Genomic DNA, 15,625 nt, shown 5'->3' on the forward strand with positions numbered 1-15,625 from the left:
ATTTTCATGGGTTAGTTATGTCGTAACAAGAATTTCAGTTTTGGGGGCGAAAATGTTGTGAAACCCGGATACTCCGGGTAATCCGGAGATTCCGGATAGGAATCCGGATATTCCGGGTTACATTAGGATTGTTAAGTGTAAATTGTGCAAACTAGTAGTGTTTATACTCGGGACTTGTTAAGTTGTTGTATATCATATTTGCATTCTCATGTCATATGCATCTCGTGTAGATGCGCTAGATGTACAATGCGTGAACGTGAAGCACGCGATGTTGGAGCCGAACCACAAGACGGTGTTCGGTGGACATCTCCAGAAGATGGAAGTACCCTAAGGGGCAACCGAAGACCCGACCCAAGGTCGGAAGGGCTTAAGGCCTTGATAACATTAACGCTGACTTAGTGTTACCCTCAGACAAGCTCCGGTGCACATCCTATTATTTTAAATTATGACACCTATATACGTAACTATTAATTGTGCATTAGGTTTAGGAATTGTTTGGAACCCTAGTTGCATGATCCCTAGGATTCCTTGAGTTATACTAATATGTATAGGACGATAGAAGTGCTATGCTTAATGGTTTTTCGGTAGAAGACGAGTGATCTCTTGCACTCGCGAGATATATGATGTTTAGAAGTCGAGTAATTTCCGGTTACTCGCGAGATATGAGATATAATTATATTACAGTACATGAGATGTCGAATTTGATATGGAATAAATGGAGAATTGAGACCAGACGGGAAATGATGAGGATACATAGGAATGGCAGCATGACAGGGTTCCTGGGTGTCTTAGTCCCATCTGTGTCGACTAAGGACCGGTCGTTGTTGGCAGTGCTGATCGGGGATTGAATTGTACTAACCGCATGCCGAGAGTAGGAGGTAGTCGAAACCGGTAAGCCGAGTACTGCCTTGCTTCGAAAGTACAGGACTCCATCTCACCTCCTGGGGTGGTTGAGTAGTCGCGGAGAAACGGGGATGCATATATTACTTTTGGTGGTCTCACGTTGAGCTCGGCTGACCATATGATGGTGGGGCGGTCCTGTAGTTCGAGTCGGGGAGGGGAAATGTTGGTGCGTGTGGTTCGACGGGGCTTATACGTGCCGTGTTGGTTAGGTCCACCTTGCAAGGTTAAATCGAATAGATTCGCCGTGTCTCGCGGTTATGAGGGCCTTGATCTCTTTGCTGCATCGTAGCAAAATGTTAGAATGTGAGTTATATATATATAATGTTGAACATATTGAATTATTCTTGATTGCACCACCATGTTTGCTATAGTTTGTTTATGCAAATATTGGATTAGGGTTAATTTGTATAGAATCTGGAGCTAAAATATGGAACGGCGGAGCGGCGGCGGCGACAGCTCGCGAGATGGGGAGGCGACGGCGGGAGTAGAGGCACGAGGGGTCCCAATGTCATGAGGGGGAGGGAGGCGGGTGTGAACCGGCGGCGTGGCGTCCTCCTCATTTCCGTTGAGGGGGACGGCGGAGCGGTGGCGGCGGCGAGCGAGACGGGGAGGCGAGGGCGGTGCGAGGGGACGGACCGGCGGCATCGACGAGCGAGATGGGGAGGCAAGGGCGGCGCGAGCGGGAGCGAGATGGGGAACCGGAACCGCTCGTCTTTTTTTAGTCGAGGAACCGCTTGCTTCGTGCGCTTGTTGTTTTCAGCGATGGGCAGAACCACGGGGGAGGGAGAACCACGGGAGAGGGCAGACTCATTTCGTTGTTTTTAGGTAGTAGTAGATGCGTTCTTCTCTCTCTTGCTGTGGCCTTTCCTCCACCACGTGACTGCGTTCTTCTCTCTTGCCTTCTTCATTCTCCATCCGCAGCCATCTCTGTCCCGCTCGTCCTCCTCCCAGCACCTGGTCGTCCTCCTCCCTGCGCTATCTTGAGGACGCCTAGTCGGCGATGTGGTGAGCCCCGCAGGCGGCGCACGAGGCCGGCTACAAGCCTTGCGCCGGCGGCGCACGCAAGCGGGTCAGGGAGCTCCGGGGAGGCGGCGCACGAGGCTGGCGGTGAGCCCTGCGCGGGCAGCGGCGAGCTCGGGGCCAGCGTGCGCGCAGGACAGGCCGTCGCAACCGTGCCTTGAAGCCCGTCACCGCCATGCCTTTTCCTCCCCTGAAACCCGTCGCATCATTGTGATGTCGTAGACATGATTTTGAGATGTTTCAATTATTGTGTCTTGATGTTTCGTTTGTTTTTAGCGTGGGATGTTGCACACATAATTTTGAGATGCTGCAATATTTGAGTCTTGATGTTTCATTTGTTGATCGGTGATGTCGCATGCAACATTGATGTTTGTTGCGGTGAGAGTTTTCCTCGTTCGATGCAGCATCCTGTCGGTACTCTGTAGCAGGGATACCCACTCTTACTGCAGCAAGGCAGGACCCGCGTAGTTATCCGTAACTACGCGTAAGGACGGAGTAGCCAGGCCCCACCGGTCAGGCTCTTTCCTCACCAGGCCAACGGCCCTGGACCCGTTCCCCGTCTGGGGATGGGTCCGGAGACGCCACGTGTCTCTAAGGAAGGAAAGCTCCGAGCTGACAGCCGAGGCCTCGGACCCCCCATAGGGGTCCGGGACCTCCTGCGCCATCCGGACCCCCCTTACCGTGTGGGGGTCCGGAGCCGCCACGTGTCCCGGAGGCACGGGCGCGGGCTCGTGCGCGAGTCCTCCACAAGGAGACTCGCCCACCCACCGCATTTAATGCGAATGGTTGAGGCGTGCTCTGTCGCCGCGGCACGCGGGACAGCCTTTGTCAGGCCTCACTGTGCACCGCGTATTACCAAGGTGCACAGTGCGGCCGCCTGTGCCGCGCCCGCGCAGAGCCCGTCTGCAGCATTAAATGGATACGACGGCACGACACTTTTCCATCATGCCGCCTACGCCGCTCCCTACACAGCCGTTCAGCTACGTGGCATGCGACGCCACTAGCTACATCTGGCATCGTCCCGACAAGACGGCGCCTGGACATGATGAACGAGGGACACCAGGAGCAGGCAAGGGATTCCAGGAGAGAGATCCCCGCTGCCTGCGACGCCATGATGTATGAACAGTGCGTTAATTTATACTACACCGTTGGGCCCACTTGTCGGGGACCCAACAGCCATGTACGCGCCTCCCTTGAGATATAAAAGGGAGGCGCTCGCTGCGCACTACAGACTTCAATCTCTCCGGACACACCAGCCCTGGTGAGCTCTCTCACTCTCGTGGGAAGGCAATACAACACACAGTGGATGTAGGGTATTACGCTCCGGCGGCCCGAACCACTCTAAATCTTGCTGTGTTCATCGTGTTCTTGAGTGAGATCCATCTGGGACTAGCTAACCCCCGAGTACACACCCTCTGGGCTAGGGTGGGTGCCTTCCGCCACCCGGCCGTGGTTGCAGCACCACGACATTTGGCGCGCTAGGTAGGGGGACTTTAGCTGGTCGCAGTTCATCTCCTCTTCGTCCCCATGGTTCGTGTGGACGACGTAGAGATGACGGAGGGTGTGGCGTCCTCCACGCCACACGCCCCTCGTGTTCCTGCTCCAGGGGCAACTGTGCCTGCCGAGCAGCCACCGTCGGCGGCAGCGCGCGCTGCTCGCCGGCAAGAGTCAGGGCGCCCATCAAGGGCCCCCTCACAAGCTGCGAGCGGCGGAGCGCTGGCAGCGGCTAGGGAGTTGCTTCGCAACCCCCCGGCTGAGGCAGCCTCGCCAGACGCCCTGAAGCAGTGGCGGGACGACGTTGACCGTCTCCTCCACCTGGCTCAGGCCTCCCCCAGTTCTGCAAGGACTGGGCAACGACCTCCGCCCGGCAACGCGGTGGTACCTTACCACCAGCGTCAGGGCGGTGTGTCGGCGTCCGTACGCTCCCCTACCGTGAGGGGTGCACGAACAGAAGACCTGCGGGCGGAGCTCAACCACCGGCGCGCGGGAGAGGATGCCCGCGTCTCCGTTGAGAGGGCGCGAGAGCGCCGTCGTAACATTGAGGGCCGTAACCTCAACGCCGACTTGGACGTGGTGGCACCCAAGCCCCCGGTGAACGCCCGGATACAGCCAGGCGCACCAGTTGCTGGAGTGGGCTGCGCTGCACTGTCGGACCACCTCCGAGCAGTGGCATGGCCATCCAAGTTGCGCCCCCACCTGCCGGAAAAGTACGACGGTACCACTAACCCGTCGGAGTTCCTGCAGGTGTACGTTACCGCCATCACAGCGGCTGGTGGTAACGGCACCGTCATGGCAAGCTACTTTCATCTAGCCTTGTCTGGGCCAGCCCGGACCTGGCTCATGAACCTCACACCTGGGACGATCCAGTCCTGGGAAGAGCTCTGTGCGAGGTTCACAGCAAACTTCGCCAGCGCGTACCAGCAGCATGGTGTGGAGGCACACCTCCACGCCGTGAGGCAAAAACCCGGAGAAACGCTCCGGGCCTTCATCTCGCGCTTCACCAAGGTACGGGGTACCATTCCTCGTATCTCAGATGCATCTATTATCACTGCTTTCCGCCAGGGGGTACGTGACGAGAAGATGCTCGAGAAGCTGGCGACGCACGAGGTGGAAAGCGTCACTACGCTTTTCTCCCTGGCAGACAAGTGTGCCAGGGCCGCTGAGGGTCGTGCATGGCACTCAGCCCCCCAAGGCGGAGACGCCAAGGATGGCGGCTCCAGTGCTACCGCTCAGGGTGGTGGCAAGAAGAAGAAGAATAAGAACCGGAATTGCGGGGAACCGTAATCTGGCGGACCAGTCGTTGCAGCGGCAGCGCCAGCGGCGGCGCCGGCTGCGGCATCAGCGGCTGGGGGCCAAAATGCACATGGCAAACGCCCTCGCCCGCAAGGTGGGAGCGGAGGTTCATGCCCAGTGCATCCCACCGCTCGCCACAGCGCCGCTGACTGCCGCGAGATCCAGAAGCTCGCGAAGCGGGTCAGTGGGCGGCGTGAGCAGTCCTCCAAAGACGGCTCACCTCCTCCTCGCCAGCGGGCCGGCAAGGAGAAGGCCTCCGACAGCGGGGCCGCCGCCGGGGAGAAGGAGCTGGGGTACCAATCCCCCGCTCGAGAGCTGAAGGGCGTCTACCACGACGACGACTCCGATTCCGACAATGGCGACCGCCGCAAGAAGCTGTACGTAATGTACGGCGGAAGCTGGGAGCTTGTCTCCCGACGGGACGTGAAGACCCTTCGCCGGGAGGTCCTCTCGGTGAAGCCGGGGGTCCCGAAGGCGGCGCCGCACCAGAGGTGGATGAACACCACCATCTCTTTCGGGCCATCCGACTGCCCGGAGAATATGGCCAGAGCTGGTGTACTACCTCTAGTCACCGCTCCCGTCATATCCAACGTAAGGCTCTATCACGTGCTGATTGACGGTGGGGCTGGCCTCAATGTCATCAGCTATGCAGCATTCAAGCAGCTGCAGATCCCGGAGTCCAAGCTGACTCCTTCTCGTCCATTCTCTGGAGTGGGCCCACACCCGGTGTTCCCTCTGGGGAGCATCACATTGCCGGTCACATTCGGGACCGAGGAGAACTTCCGCACAGAGAGCGTTCTGCTCGATGTTGCGGAAGTAAACCTTTCGTTCAACGCCATCATTGGCCGGCCGGCGCTCTACCGCTTCATGGCCATTGCTCGTTATGGGTATTTGGTCTTGAAGATGCCTTCCCCTGCCGGAGTCCTCACCGTGCAGGGCGACCGCACCGCTGCCGTCGCTGCAGTTGAGAGACTGCATGCTCTGGCGGCAGAGGCTGCACGTTCCGAGGAGGATCCGTCCACCTCGCAACCCAAGGCGCCTGCAAAGGCTCCCAAGGTCCAACCGTCCGATCCGGACCATGTTCCCGTGAAGACAGTGCAGATTGGAGCGGACTCCACCAGGACCACCCGCATCGCGGGGAACCTGGAGGAGAAATAGGAAGACGCGCTCATCGCTTTCCTCCGGGCAAATGTCGACGTGTTCGCCTGGGAACCGTCACAGATGCCCGGGATCCCCAGGGAAGTGATCGAGCACAATCTGAGGATCTACTCCGATGCCACGCCGGTGCGCCAGAAGCCTCGGAAGCAGTCCGTGGAGCGACAAAACTTCATCCGCGAAGAAGTCCACAAGCTCCTACACGCCGACTTCATCGAGGAGGTCCACCACCCCGAGTGGTTGGCCAATCCGGTCGTCGTCCCAAAGGCCAACGGGAAGCTTCGGATGTGCATCGACTACACCAGCCTCAACAAGGCATGTCCTAGAGACCCCTATCCTCTTATGCGTATCGATCAGATCGTGGACTCCACCTCCGGGTGTGACCTTTTGTCTTTCCTAGATGCATACTCTGGTTTCCACCAGATTCAGATGTCTAGAGAGGATAGGAAGCATACTGCCTTTGTAACAGTAGATGGGCTTTATTGCTACATTGTCATGCCGTATGGTCTAAGGAATGCTTTACCCACATTTGTACGAGCTATGAACAAAACCTTCTGTAATCTAATTAGAGATATTGTTGAGGTTTATGTCGATGACATTGTGGTCAAGACTAAGGTAGGGTCAACACTAGTGGAGGACCTGTCCCTCGTCTTCGACCGGCTCCGCGCCACGCGCACGAAGCTGAATCCCGAGAAGTGCATCTTCGGCGTCTCAGCAGGGAAGCTGCTGGGTTTCCTGGTCTCACATCGAGGCATCGAGGCAAACCCAGCCAAGATCAAGGCGATCGAAGCGATGAGGCCTCCTGGCCGCATCAAGGATGTCCAGAAGCTCACTGGATCACTCGCTGCTCTTAGCCGCTTCATATCGAGGCTAGCTGAGAGGGCCCTCCCCTTCTTCAAACTATTGAGGAGGTCCGGTCCATTTTCTTGGACCGAAGAGGCTGAACAGGCCTTCCAGGAGCTGAAGCAGCACCTCACCTCACTGCCAGTATTGGTCGCTCCAGAGCCCGGTGAGCCGTTGTTTCTGTATCTTGCTGCGTCTGCGGAGGCAGTCAGCATGGTGCTGGTCGCCGAAAGGACGGAGCAAGCTTGCCATGGGGACACCAGGGTCTCCCCGGCCAAAGATGGTGAGCCGGACCCTGGACACGGGGCCCCGTCAGCCTCACCTCTGCCTGAAGCCCCGGACCCCGCACAAGGGGGTCCGGACGAGCCTTGTGCCAGTGGGAACCCAGAGCCACTGGGGGCCCAAGGACCTGATGTGGTGAATAAGGGCGAGCCGGACCCGGTAACCAGGGTCCGGACCGTCCAAAAGCCAGTTTACTACGTCAGTGAAGTCCTCCACGAGGCGAAGGCCAGGTATCTTGAGACGCATAAGCTTATCTATGCAATACTTATTGCGTCCAGGAAACTGCGCCACTACTTTCAGGCACACCGAGTTGTCGTAGTGACCTCTTACCTGTTAAGAGCGATCCTACACAACTCCAACGCCACAGGCAATATCGCCAAGTGGGCGGCAGAGCTGGCCGAGTTCCAACTGGACTTCCAGCCACGCCATGCAGTTAAGAGCCAGATCCTGGCCGATTTCATAGCGGAGTGGACTCCTTCCCCAAGCAATCCTGGGGGTCCGGTCGTCAACGCTGGACCCCCGGAGCCGGAAATCAGGGCACCAGTCTTCACCGAGCCCCACTGGACACTCTTCTTCGACGGGTCCGCCCGCGAAAAGTGGGCCGGAGCTGGTGTGGTCCTCATCGACCCAAACGGAGATCAGCTGAAGTACATGGTGCACCTTGAGTTCAAGGCCACCAACAACATGGCGGAGTACGAAGCTCTGATCTTTGGCCTGACGCAAGCCCTCTCATTGGGGGTCCGGCAGCTCCTGGTGAAGGGGGACTCCCAGCTAATCATCAAGCAGGTCCGAGGGGATTGCAACTGCAACAATCCCCAGCTCGCGGCATACCTCATACACGTGAGGAAGCTCGAGAAGGACTTCGACGCCTTGGAACTACAACACGTTCCCCGCGAGCACAACTCAGCAGCAGATGATCTCTCTGTGAGAGCATCTACCTGGGCACCCGTGCCCGAGGGTGTCTTCGAAAGACGGCTGCTGAGACCTACCGCCCAGCCTGCCGAGCTGGGTGAAGGGGATCAAGCTAGCACCTCAAAGCCAGCGGTCCCGGCAGCACTCCACCTGTGGTGCCCAACCTGGGCCGTGTGCCCTGTTGAGGATCCTGGTGACCTCGCAGAGCCACACCCACCTACTCAGGGAGCTCCCGATGCATGGATCTCCGAGATCCGGGACTACCTGAAAGATAACATCCTCCCTGATGACGATGTGTCCGCTGAGCGCATAGTCCGATTGGCTAAACGCTACGCGGTGGTAGAAGGGGATCTCTACCGCCATGGCGCCAACGGTGTCCTCATGCGGTGCATTTCCTAGGGAGAGGGCCGTGAGTTGCTCGCGGAGATCCATGGAGGCGAGTGCGGAAGTCATTCCTCCTCTCGCACGCTTGTTGGCAAGGCCTTTCGGCATGGCTTCTACTGGCCAACAGCACTCCAGGATGCGGCTGAGCTGGTAAGGTCCTGCAAAGCATGCCAATTCCATGCAAAGCAAATACACACCTCGGCTCAAGCTCTACAGATGATTCCGCCCTCATGGCCATTCGCTGTGTAGGGTGTGGATATCCTGGGGCCATTCCCCCGGGCTGTTGGCGGGTACCGGTTCCTCTATGTCGCCATCGACAAGATCACCAAGTGGCCGGAAGTTACCCCTGTGGTGAATATCACTAAGAAATCAGCAGTCGCCTTCCTCAGGTCCATTGTATGCAGATTTGGCGTCCCAAGCCGCATCATCGCAGATAACGGGACCCAATTCAAAAGCAGACTCTTCCAAGAGTACTGTGAGGACATTGGCATCCAGCTATACTTTGCGTCCGTAGCACATCCTCGCAGCAATGGACAAGTTGAGAGAGCGAATGCAGAGATCCTCAGGGGACTCAAGACCCGCACCTACAACTGCTTGAAGAAGCATGGTGCCAAATGGGTTGACGAGCTTCCATGCGTGCTATGGGGCAATCGGACCACACCCAGCCGAGCCACCGGGGAGACTCCGTTCTTCCTGGTCTACGGGGCTGAAGCATGCCTTCCCCCAGAAATTCACCTGGGCTCACCACGGGTCCAGGCCTTTGACGAATCCATGCAGGAACAACTGCGGCGCGACGACATGGACTTCGTTGATGAGCGAAGGTGGCGAGCAGCAATCCGAAATGCACGCTACAACCAGGCGCTCCGGCGCTATCATCAACGGTTCATGCACGGCAGGGAGCTCTGGGCTGGCGACCTCGTCCTCAGACGGATCCTGAGCCGAGCAGGGCTCCACAAACTTTCCCCCAGCTGGGAGGGGCCCTTCAGGGTTACAGAGGTATGCCGGCCCGGATGCGTTCGCCTCGCCACAGAAGATGGAGTGCCGCTGCCCAACCCATGGAACATAGAGCATCTGCGTAAGTTCTACACCTAGGCAGAGCCGGAAAATAATCCTTTCCTTTGTAATAAGATAGAGTTACCGTGCGGCCCAGAGCGGTTGGGGGCCACCCTCGTAAACCCGACCTCTGGCATCCATCGCACCGTCGGCTAACGCGCGGCCCAGAACGGTAGAGGTCCGACCTCGTAAACCCGGTCTCTGGCATCCATTGCGCAAGCCATGTACATCAAGATTGCAAAAGGAAATAGTTTCTCCCAGTTCTGTCTTTGTGTCAAAATTTAAATTCGCATGCCGATTCTCAAGTTTTTACCTTTCTAACCCCCGCGGGGACCTCTGCCCTTGTTGCTACAACTCAGATCTGAGTTGAGTTGCTGGACTGCCGTACAGATCCGGACCCTCTTGCTGCCGGAGAGGAGTCCAGACCCTTAGGGACCTACTCTGGAGAGCGGGTGCTTGTTTCCTGGGGTGGTCCAGAGTCCTGTGTAGCCGCTTAGCCGGTTCCGTACCCAAAAGCCTACACACTCCACCACCCTGTAACGAGTACTCTAGTACCTGGAGTCGGGTAATTAAGGGCCCGGACCCCGTTCCAGCTCAAGAGTTGGTTTCCTAAGTCCAACACGGCATGTCCAGTCCTATATCTCAAAAGATCGAGTACAACAAAGTGACCTTGCCACTGCTGCGAGAGGCCTGGGATGATGAAGCCAGGTCCGGGAAGATCGTGCTGTTTCCTGGAATGGTCCGGAGCCCTGTGTAGCGCCTTAGCCTGGTCCCGTACCCTAAGCCTACACACTCCACCACTCTGTAACAAGCCTGGACCTGCGCATCTAGAGCCCCGGACCTTGTACCAGCCTGGCACTGGTCAGGGATGAGTCCCGCGGGCCTGCTACTAAGCTGTAAATTTGAAGTGGTACACAGGTTAAGTCCTGACTGGTGGTAGCCAGCCTCAAACCATTGAGCCTACCTACCAGGGGGTCCTAGCATCTGTGAAAGTGATCGGGTGCTCTAGCCTAAGAGGGGGAGGGGGTGAATTAGGCACTAATAAAAACTTAGACCTATGGCTCCAACTAGTTTGCACAAAGCTTAAACTAAAACATGCTATCTAGATGTGCAACTAGGTTGTTCTAGTGTGAAACCCCTATCCCAAAAGAGTTTAGCAACCTATAGCCTTTCCTATCAAGAAACTATTCTATGAAAGTAAAGGCACACAAATTGCTAGTATGAAATGCGGAAGCTTAAAGAGAGGGATATGAGATAGCAAACTCTTGACGCGGGTGTTTATCCCGTGGTTCGGTTAGCCACAAAGGCACACCTACATCCACGTTGTTGTAGCACTCACTAAGAGTATTGCTACTCGGTCACCAAGTCTCTTCCGTGAACACAATCACGGTCACCTTAGCCCCGGGTTCCACTAAGGAGGTTCTCCACAAAGGATGGGGGTCTCCACGTCCCCCGCACAAAGTGTCGTCGCCGCTCCACACCAAGTCGGAGGGTCGATGACGTTGCCGGCGAGCTTCACGCTCCAAGGTGCCGGCGCACCAAGCTCTTGCTTTGGTTCACTAGAGAACCACAGCACAAAAGCTCAGGGCCTTGCAATCACACTCACTAAGAGCTAATCTAGCACTCACACTTTACAAAGCTAGTGCTATAAGCTAAGGATATGATCTATGAGCTCTTGTATGGCTTGGAGATGTTCTTGGATGTGTATGAGGTGTCTTGGGACTCCAGCTATCTTCAAATGGCCGGGGTGAGGCATATATATAGGCCACCAAGTCTTGTAGCCGTTGCTCCAACGGTTAGCTGAAAATCTGCGTACCACCGGAAGAACCGATACCTCTTGGCGGGGTAGCGTCGGTTCATCCGGTCACTCATAACACGAAGTAGCCGTTGGACTCCTGTCGGCTGACGCAGAGACCACCGGTTGAACCGATGCTTTGCACCGATGCCTCACCGGTTCAACCGGTGCTGAAGGAATCTTCTCCTGGATGCTGACGTCATTACACCGGTGGTATGCACCGATGCCCCGTCGGTTGAACCGGTGCTGAAGAAACTTCTCCTGGGCACTTGACATCGTCTCTGGTACAAAGAACGGCCAATGCACCGATGCCCTTTCTTGGACAGTCGGTTCAACCGGTGCCTGTAGGCGGAACCCCCGTAGGGGCTGCCCTTCGGGCCTTGCTATGCCTATTTTCTCTTTCTCTTTGTCATCACTTGAACCTAAAAGCCTGAGAATGATCATCTTAACAATCATATTAGTCCAAGTGTTGTGTTGTCATTCGATCACCAAAATCACTCGAAATGGCATAAATGGTGCCATGTTCGTTACAATCTGCTTCAAAGCCTTCATGCAGATCAAGGTCCAGTCTCAATGGTAGACAGACTCAAAACAACTGAGTCTATCTCCCAGGGGGCCCGGAGCATCCGCTTTGTCCCACACCTCACGAACGGATTCTGCATGCGTCAAGCAGCTAAGTTGCAGTATCATTGCTACTGTATAAGTGAGCTTGATTCTTTTCTCTGTAGTTCTGTATTCTACACAGGGAACAAGGCGCTTGCTCATCTTACAAACTATGCAGCCCTATGCCCAACGAGGTCCGGAGTATCTTCTACGGCTCAGGTGGCAGACAGGTCCAAGCAACTGCACCTATCCGCCAGGGGGCCAGGGCGCCGGGGTGCTGCATACCGCAAATCAACAACTGACAAACAGCTAAGTTGAAGTTTCTTCTATTTCAAAAATTTCAGCTAATACAATGTTTGTTACATAGTGCAAAAAGAAAAAAAGATACAATCCCCAGCCTAAGGGTCCGCAGGCTCTCGCTTGAAGTAGGCGGCGACGAAGTCAACGACCTCCCGCACGCTGTCCCGAGCGGCGGCCTCCGTCTCCGCTACAGGGCCATCGACCACGGGCGCCAACGAGACGGTCGGGTCGTGGCTCCGGAGGCAGGTCAGGATGTGCTCCGCCACCATTCGGATCAGCTCGCGGCCCTCGGTTTCGAGCTGTCCAGCAAGGACCGGCCCCAGGCGCTGGAGCCTATCCGAAGCAGACCTCAGCACTGGGAGGGCGTCAGCTATCGAAGCTGGCGGCTCCGCCACCTGATTGGGCTCATCCCAAATGGCACCAGTGCGAGGCTCGCTTCGGCCGCCCAGTCAGCGATCCGCTGAGCTCCCGCGCGCTGGTCCTCCTGGTGCTTCCGGACCGCCTCCTGGACCGCCTCTCGCACCCGGGTGTCCAGAGCCGCTTTGGCCACCTCCACCTCGCGGGACCTTTCCTCGAGCCCGCGGGACCTCTCCTCGAGCTCGGCCTCCCTCTCCAATGCCCGGTCCTTCAACTTCTTGAGCGAGTCTTGCTGGCGCCCGAGTTCCTTATCTATGCCGGTGGCGTGGGCCTCCCACTTGGCGAGGGATTTCCGGCCCTCCTCCAAAACCGCCTCGTCGGCAGTCAGCTGGCGGGCTCTCTCCTACAGTTGTTCACGCCATCCCTGCAGAGTCGCAGAGAAGACGTCGAGCTCCTGCCTCCGGACCTCGAGGTCCTCGCTGCGAGTCTCCAGCTCGGACTGTCGAGCCGCGAGGTGGGCGTCGAGGTCGGACCGCTGAGCCGCGAAGCCAACAACCTCCAGAGTGAAATCCTGCTCCCGCTGCGCCAGGGATTTCTCTCGGTTTGACACTGCGAACTCCCGGTCAAACACCTTCTTAAAGATGGCTCGGTAGGCCTCTTGGTCCGCCTTGAGCTTTGACCGAGTTTCTGCATCGCGGGAGGCTTCAGCCTTCGTATGCGCTTCCAGGCGGGTGTACCAGTCGGAGAGGCGCTGGCGCTCGCTCTCCAGGGCAGACCACTCCCGCCGGAAGGCCGTCTCGGCGGAGGAGGTTGCCTCTTCGATCGACCGCCGGACCTGAAACATCACCTGGGGGAGGGGAGTCACATCCTCCTTCGGGAGTTGGAGCTGCAGGAGCCGCCTGCCAAAGACCACCTCCAACTCCTCCTCTGCAACAGGACCGGAGCTGGAGGTGGGGGCTTCTGCTGCAGCACTTGTCTCCGCCTCCGCCGCCGCCGCGTCAGATGCGGCTGCGCCCAGCACCGGCGTCGCCTCCGCCACCGCCGCATCGGGTGCGGCTGCGCCCAGCGCCGGCGCCTCCGCCACCGCCGCGTTGGGTGCGGCTGCGCCCAGAGCCGGCATCTCAGCCGCCGCGGCGTCGGGTGCGGATGCCCCCAGCGCCTGCGCCTCAGCCATCGCTACGTCGGGTACGGTGGCACCCAACACCGGCGTTTCCGCCGTCGCCGCGTCAGATGCGGCTGCACCCAGCACCGGCGCTTCCACCGCCGCTGTGTCTGCTGCCTCTGCCGCAGGTGCCTTCACCGCCGTGGCATTGTGCGCTGCTGAGCCTGGAAATGACACGCCTATCAGCTCCACGTCACACACCACTGGGCTGGCATAGGTCGCTGTACCTGAGGGTCCCGCACTCGCTGTCGCCGTTGCTGTCAACACCGAGGCCGCGGCCGCCTGGGCACCAGCCGACGAGCCGGCGATGGTAGAAGAACCGCTGGGGCGAGGAGCCCTGGTAACAAAGCGGAGAAGCCTTCAGGAAAAAAGCAGAGCACCGGCGTAAAGGAAGAAAGCAGGATAACACTAACCCAGAAGTACCGGGCACCCAGCGTCCTCGGAGCCCCCGCCTCTTCACCTGCGGCTGCTGCTGTTGCTGCTGCTGCCCCTGCAGCTGCGATGCAGGTGCAACCCGGGCCTGTTCCTGCTGCTGCTGTCCCCGTGGCTGCAGCTCGGGCCCGACCCGGGGTAGCACCTGTTGCTGCTGTTGCCGCCCTCGTGCCTGTTGGCGCTGCTCTTGCGGCTGCTGCTGCTGTTGCTGCCGGCGGGAGGAATTCCTCGGCGGCGATGGTGGTGGTGCGGCTGCCCCAGAGGATGCGTGGGAGCCGGCAGCCCGGGAGCTACCCTGGCCCGCGCCCTCAGAAGACCTCTGGCGCTTCGCGGCGGGCTCTGAGACCAGGGTCCCGTCGCCCCTGAGTAGCCTGCGCCGGCCTGCGTCTCCCGACGATGCACCGGAGCTGCTCTGTGCCCGGCTGGAACCGGCCGCGGCCTGCTTCCCCTTCGTGGTGGCGCCGGACCCCGCAGCGCTCAGCGTAGCCTGATCCCCGGACGCGCCAGGGATCCGGAGCCCACGGTTCGCGTCGCCTCCGGTCTGGCGTGGGGCCAGTCCCCCGTCGTCTAGAGTCGGCAGGGTTGCCAGCACCGCCACCCTCGCGGGGTCCTCGCAGAGGGGGACTATGCTCTGCGGGAGGATCAGGTTCTCCGGGATGAAGGCGTCCCCCGTCACGTTCCGCACCAGAACCTCCAAGGCCTCCTGGGTCAGGTCGCTCCCCTCTCCGCGTTGGGTCCTGCTGCAGTCGTTGAGGCCGGTGAAGTTCCACGCAGGACGCGGCCGCTGCTTCAGGGGAGCGATCCGGCGCTTCACGAAGTCTCCGAGCACGTGCCACGAGGTGAGGCCGCTCTCCGCCAGCGACCTGATCTTGTCCAGCACGGAGTCGAACTCCGGCTGCAGCGAGTCAGCGACGGCTTGGCCCTCCAGGATGCCTTGTCGGAGGCGGGCCCCTCGGTCGGCAGGGCGAGGCGCTCGTTGGCTTCGGTGGTGGCGATCACCCAATCCCTGCGCCACTCCTCCCACTTTCCGCTAGCAAGGCCGGAAATGTAAGGAGTCGCCAGGTCACTCCTCACCTGGATGTAGTACCCCCCTCCTCGTCCTTGCTCCTTCCGGACCTCACCAGAATGAAGAAGTAGCGGAAGAGGATGACGCAGGGCCGCACTCCCACGAACATCTCGCATAAGTGCACGAAGATGGACGTCAGGAGGAGGGAGTGCGGCATCAGATGCTGAAGTTGGAGGCCGAAGTCTTCTAGCAGCAGCAGCAGGAACGAGGAAATCGGCAGTCCCACGCCGGTGGAGATGTGCGAGATGAATAGCACAAACTCCCCGGCGCGGAGGTTGCCAAGGGGAACCGAGCCTGCTCGCACCCCCCAGCCGGTCTCCTGACCACTCCATCCCAGCAGACGGCGCACTGTGTTCAACTCTCCCTCGGTCTGGTAGCGGCGGGGATGAACAAGGGACGCCATCTCTCGGTGGAGTGAGTAGCAGCCTGCGCGGGGGAGAAAGGGGCAAGGGAAGCTCGAAGGCAAAGGGGTGCAAAGGTTGGAAGGAAGAAGGCGAATGCGGGAAAGTAACCGCGGAAGGCGGTTCACCCCATTATAAAGCCTGACTCAACCGGCGCACCCCGG

Source organism: Panicum virgatum, chromosome 9K, assembly GCF_016808335.1.
Source record: "Panicum virgatum strain AP13 chromosome 9K, P.virgatum_v5, whole genome shotgun sequence".
NCBI lineage: Eukaryota > Viridiplantae > Streptophyta > Magnoliopsida > Poales > Poaceae > Panicum > Panicum virgatum.